The sequence below is a fragment of the Podarcis filfolensis genome, assembly GCF_964270895.1.
Source record: "Podarcis filfolensis genome assembly, chromosome: 6".
Taxonomy (NCBI): domain Eukaryota; kingdom Metazoa; phylum Chordata; class Lepidosauria; order Squamata; family Lacertidae; genus Podarcis; species Podarcis filfolensis.
The window spans coordinates 25,067,586-25,073,616 of NC_139609.1; the positions used below are offsets into that span (position 1 = coordinate 25,067,586).

At 41.5% G+C, this 6,031-nt stretch overlaps 1 protein-coding gene across 6 annotated transcripts in view; it reads left to right on the forward strand.

The window, feature by feature from the left end:
* Nucleotides 1-6,031, forward strand: part of LOC310765575 (TLC domain-containing protein 4-B-like) — a 38,869-nt gene that overhangs the window by 9,152 nt on the left and 23,686 nt on the right. Inside the window, exon 1 of one of the 6 annotated variants that reach the window (XM_083620757.1) lies at nucleotides 4,851-4,982. The exons of 4 other annotated variants lie outside the window; for them this stretch is intronic. The gene's annotated coding sequence lies outside the window, so the exon portion shown is untranslated. Of the gene's footprint in view, nucleotides 1-4,850; nucleotides 4,983-5,886; nucleotides 5,976-6,031 lie in introns of those variants that run through there. One more of the 6 variants, XM_083620756.1, reaches the window with a different exon arrangement.

Consider the following 6,031-nt stretch of genomic DNA (forward strand, 5'->3'; position numbering starts at 1 on the left):
TAAGAACAGACCTCCAGAACGAATTAAGTTCTTAACCCGAGGTACCACTGTACCCTTTAATAATCTGGTTGTTTACACCAATTTGTTACTGATTCATAATGCCCTTGTAATTTTAATCTTTGCTGTCATTTTATTTCTGGTGTTTATGTGGTTATTACTATGCATTTTATTTTTGAATCTTTATTATGAGTGTTATTTTGAACTGCCTCGAGAGAATGCCATAGTTCTCAAAGGTAGTATTTAAATCCTTATCTATTATGTGGTATAATTTAGTGGAGCTGTAGAATACTTAGTGTCTGGTCAGTCAAGCCACACTAGTATTATTGTAGCCTATTTACGTTTCTGTGTCAAGCCTGTTACTGAAGTGCTGCCTTCAAGTTTCAGTTTTCCAAGTGAGAAAATATTTTCTATCACTGCTGCCATGATTGAGTATTGCCTTGCTGCTTTCTATATACTAATTCCACATGGGTCTTTTGATGCTAATCTCTTACTAGTTTTATATTTGTTTGAATCAATTCGAGGGGGGGGACCCTTCTATTTCTGTTTCTTTGTTAATATCATTCTCCTTTGCTCTTCTTATGTAAAAGTCCAGTACAGCTATCTATGTCTATATATGGTTACTTAGGAATAATTCCTACTGGGGCTTACTCTCAGGGAAGTGTGCGCATAGGCTGCTTTAAGGTTTAAAATATATGTGAATTTCTTCAGGAATTATATTGCTTCTAATCCGCAGTACATATGGAGTTCCCCATAATTAAGGCATCTTTGGGAACCTGAAATGCTGACGATAAGCAGGTGCTAGGAGATAATGTAAACAAAAATGAATGCAGTGATTATAAGGCAAAATGTCTTTTGAATATGGACAGTTTTGGATTGGAGCTGTTGGGATGAATGCCTTTATTTAATTCCTTTGCATGAGGCATAATTATGTTTGGAGAGGAGGTGATGGTGCAAAGAAATGATATTTGGGTAGTTTCCTATTTTCTTTGAAACCTGTTTGGTAGGGTACTTCCATTTGACTGGGCAGCGTGTCATGGAATTTTTTCTTGTCCTTTGAACTTTTCGCTCTTGTAATTTTATCCACAGGATATTGCTTCTCTTGATGCCGTTATCAGTTTGCATTGATGTCTTTGGTTTGGTCATAGCTTATTTGGTTGCCTTTTTCTTAAAAGCTGTGGTATCTCGGAGGGCCTTAGCAGTTTTGGACCAACCAGTTGCGTTCTAAGGGAGATTTGGAATTCAAGTTCTAACGTCCATGAGTAAGACTTGTTATTTTTTTTTATTTCAACAAATTTCTATATTGCAGTGGCTAGGCAGTATTTCAGGGCGATTTACACAAAAAATAGTAGAAAGCAGTCCTCCCCTCCCCTTATTAAAGGGCAACACTGATTGACCACACCAGAAACTTTGGTGAAGAGATACAGCTTCAATTGCCATTAAAAAGTGTATAGTAGCATTTTGGATGGGAAGGGAGTTCCATCACTGGGGTGCCACCACAGAGAAGGAGTCATGATATATCAACTATGATGGGCCCCCGGAAGTATCGTTCCTACAGATCTCTGGGCCCAGGCAGGTTGATACTGGGACAGGTGTTCCTTCAAGTATTTTGTTCAGGGTTTTGATATGTCAACAGCAACACCTTGAGTTGGGCATAGCAGCAGTAGCAACCAGTACTACTCTCATAAAACTACTGTTGTATGGTTACAATAAGCCACCCCACTTGGCTCTTGGGCTGCCACATTCTGTACTAGTTGTAGCTTCTGAACAGTCTTCAAGAGTAGCCCCATGTAGATCACAGGATAATAAACGAAACTGGAGATGATCAGAGGGTAGGTTACTTTGGTGAAGTTGTGTCAGTTGAGAAATGGCCACAGCTGGTGAACCAGGAGTAGCTGGGCAGGAAATAACTTAATGCCACTCATGCTTTCTGGGCATCAAGTGGCAATCCTGTTTCTAGGAGTATCCCCAGACTATGAACCTGCTCTTTCACAGGTAGTGCAGTCCTGTCTAAAACAGGTTGTTTACCACCTACTCATAGCATAGTTCTGCCTTACCAGGATTCATTCTCAGTTTATGTATACACTTAACAGTTTATGTATATATAATCTATGCAAGGACCTTGGGATGGAAACACCTGATTACTGATTATCATTGAATTAGGGTCGGTATAGAAGATGTGTGTATGAGAGATGTTGTATCTATTACTACGAAAAGCAGTGGCAAAACTTGAAACGGTATTTTGAAATGGCTGAGTTTGACAATTTCCTATTATCTTTTGTGTTTTGTTGCCCCAGAGGAAGTGCATGTTGAGAGGTCCAGAAGTCATTTATAGGAGAATGGCCATGGACTATTTCAGTACATAAGTCAGGAGTGACAACCTTTACCCACCTAATACTGAATGACAATTATGAGGCCTTGCCAGTTGGTGAAAATGTACTGTCCAGAATCAGATTTATATCTCTGTATTGAGCTGTTTCAGTCTTAGAAGATACGTGTTGTGGTTCCTTGTTGCCAAGACCTGTTTCTTGAGTTACATTATGGTGATGAAATGCATGCTCAAATGTTCAGCTAGATGGCTGTTTTGTAAAAACTTATTAGCAAGGCTTGGCCAATTGTTAGCTGTTCGGGTTGCATGAAAGTAGCTCAAAATAATTGTACGATGATAGGGAGTTGAAATATTAGGTATAGGTTTAACATTGCCTTTGATTTTTGTGTAACTTTTACAGCCTAATCCTACTCATATTTATTTGGAAGTAAATTTGTCCACCACTACTAGACTCTTTTTGAAACTTAAGTGCAATCCTATACATATCTACTCAGAAGTAAGCCTCAGTAAATTCAATAGGACATGCACTCAGGTAAGTATATATACGACTGCATCCTAATTATGCATAGGGTTACAGTGTAACAGTTCATTCATAAGCACTCTGGAACAAAAATATGGCTGCTTTTGGTAGATACCCTATTTTTCACCCCATAGGACGCACCGCCCCATAGGACGCACCTAGTTTTTTTGGGGGGAAATAAAGAAAAAAAAATTATTTCCCCCCCAGGCACGGGGCTGGTGCGGGGGAAACCTGAGCTTCCCCCGACCCCAGCCCCCAGAACAGCCTGCTATCCGCAAGCCTAGGGAGCCGCGCCGGTCTCCCCAGGCTTGCGTAGAGCTGCGCGAAGCCCAGGCGCGCTCTTCAGTGCGCCCCAGGCTTCGGAATGCAGGCAGCTCTGCGCAACCTTCGGGAGCCCGGCGCGGCTTCGCACCGGGCTCCGGAGGGTTGCGCAGAGCTGCGCCAAGCCCGGGAGTGCAGGCAGCCCTGCGCAACCTTCGGGAACCTGGCGCGGCTTCGTGCCGGGCTTCCTAGGGTTGCGCAGAGCTTCCTGAAGGCTGGAGAGCGAGAGGGGTCGGTGCGCACCGACCCCTCTCGCTCTCCAGGCTTCAGTGAAAGCCTGTATTCACCCCATAGGACGCACACACATTTCCCCTTCATTTTTGGAGGGGAAAAAGTGCGTCCTATAGGGCGAAAAATATGGTACTTAAAAATCTGTGCTTACTAGAGGTTCTAAGTGTTAATAATATTTAAAGGTATTACTGTAGTCTATAGTTTAAAAATGGTACATGTCTAATGTTATTGGTGTAGTGTTGCTCAATAGGATTGGAAATAAGCATTTGTTCAAAGAAACAGAACTGGTTCACAGTAAAGGTGCACAGGGCACTAACAAAATAAACTGCCTGTATAACATCATTTTGCATTTGGGAGAAACAATTCAGAAGTGAAAAAATGTACAGAAGGCTGCTTCTGTACATATATTTCAGCTTCTGGTTTTATGGATCAACAGGAAGCCATTAGCTTAGGGAGAATATTGGTGACATTAAGAATTTTGCTACTGATTATAGTTGGATAGACCATGACTTTATAATTACTAAATCAGCCCTTAGTTTTAAAAAGCAGTCTGGATCCACTCAGTGACAATTCATGCTAGATCTATTAATTATTTTCAGTTCAGTCTTGCCATCAGGTTTGCATGGGGAATTGGCAAAATGGTAAAAACAGAGATAGCTAAAAAGTGGTGCTCTTAGCACAGAATTGATAAGCATACGTCCCATATAAGGATATGTGCTCCAAACTTTGTTTTATGGTTTTGAATCATATACTTTGAACACAAGCTAAACACAATCATGTGTGTTCCAGATTTTGTTTGCTTTGCCTAGCAGATTAAATCAATGCACCTTGAAAAAACATTATCTCATTTGTCAACACTCTTTGGAAATTGTTTCTTAATAAGGTCTGTAAATTGCCCCCCCAAAGAACCTCATTTGATTTCCTGCTGAAATTAGAAATTGTCTACAGGGTTGTGATCTAGTCTCTTGGGGTTATGGCTAATTAATACAACACTGTTTTGCTAGGCTGCACAAACCATGTCTGTTAAACATATTTAATGTAAAGCATAGATACTCTTCCAAGTTATAGACTCTGTTTTTTATAGGTCTAAGGCTGGTTCTTATGAAGGGCTTTTAATCTGCACCAGGGATTTTCAAAGTGTTATAGGGAACCTTGGGCTTTTCTGGAGGTTTATTAAGCTTCACCAATAAGATCAGTACTGGAGGTTCCTTCACATCACTATTGATCTTACCCTGTAATTTACAACCACTTGAGAGTGTTGGGTGTATCCTAGGATGCACTTTCGGTTCATGCAGGACAACATTTAGCTGTATGAAATGTAGTTAACACTCTGTACCTCTAGAACAAATAAGCTTAGAAACTCGGATATATAAGTTAGACACCAAATGGCACCTTAAACCTAGGTTACGGTCGCCACAACGGAATGTCTACTCACCAGAGAGTTGGACTCGCTGACCCTTGGGGTCCCTTCCAACACTACAGTTCTATGATTCTATGATCTCAACAACATCGCTTGCTCTTACAGCAGTTCACTTGTCCTAGCATGCAAGGAGGAGGAAAAACACACAGTGGAAATTGAAAATGGTATTAACAATGGACTAAGGCAGAGGTTTTTTAAACCATGGTCGCCAACCTGGTGTCCAGTAATCGCCACGTGGTCACAATTGGACCTGTGCCAGTAGTAAAACGTGCCTGGCACTTGGGGAATTTCGAACAATGAGTCGAACAATGTGTCTCACTTCTCTTCGTTTTACTCAGTGTGCCTTGTTTCATATTCTGCAAGGAAAAATGAGTTACGAGTGTGAGGTGGTCACCAATGGCATTTGGGGAATTCCACTTGTATTTTCCTTGTCCAAACTACATGGGGACAGAGTGATGTGGCTGTAGGCTGTAGGTCTTGGTTTGTGAGCTCTGCTTCTCTCCTAGTTTATGTTCCTGGGAAAGTCTTGTGATTGGCTACTTAGCTAGTATTTTGTCTTCTGTGGCTTTGGGGTTTGTTGCCTTGAATCATTGATGGCCAAACTTGGCCCTCCAGCTGTTTTGGGACTACAGTTCCCATCATCCCTAACCATTGGTCCTGTTAGCTAGGAATGATGGGAGTTGTAGTCCCCAAACAGCAAGTTTGGCCATCACTACCTTGAATTCTTCTTTTTGTGTGTGTATTTTGCTGCCGTTAATTCACATCAGTATTGTGGGGAGACTGGACCTAGCCCTGGAGAAGGATAAGTTTCCAACTAGGGTTGCCATATTTTGAAAAGCAAAAGAGAGGACGCTATGGCGGCCATTCAAAGCAAATAAATGCAATTTGTCTCAAATTTTACCCCCGGAAAAGAAGGCGTGTTCTGGGAAAAAGAGGACACATGGCAACCCTAGTTCTTACTTACCTGGGCACTCCTCTTCAACTCCCTTCCTTTCCCTCCCTTATGCTGTCACAGTTACAACCGTGTAGCTGGCTGACTTAAAGTTATGATGGCACAATGATGACACTGCACTGTCATAACTATTACTTTTGAGTTATCCTGGTGTAGAGGATGTAGTGAAAATCATATCCCTCGCCCAGCTGGCATAACTTGAGAGGTCAGGGCCAATCTATTTAGTGTGTGTGTTGGTATTAGAAAGGTTTTAAAACTATA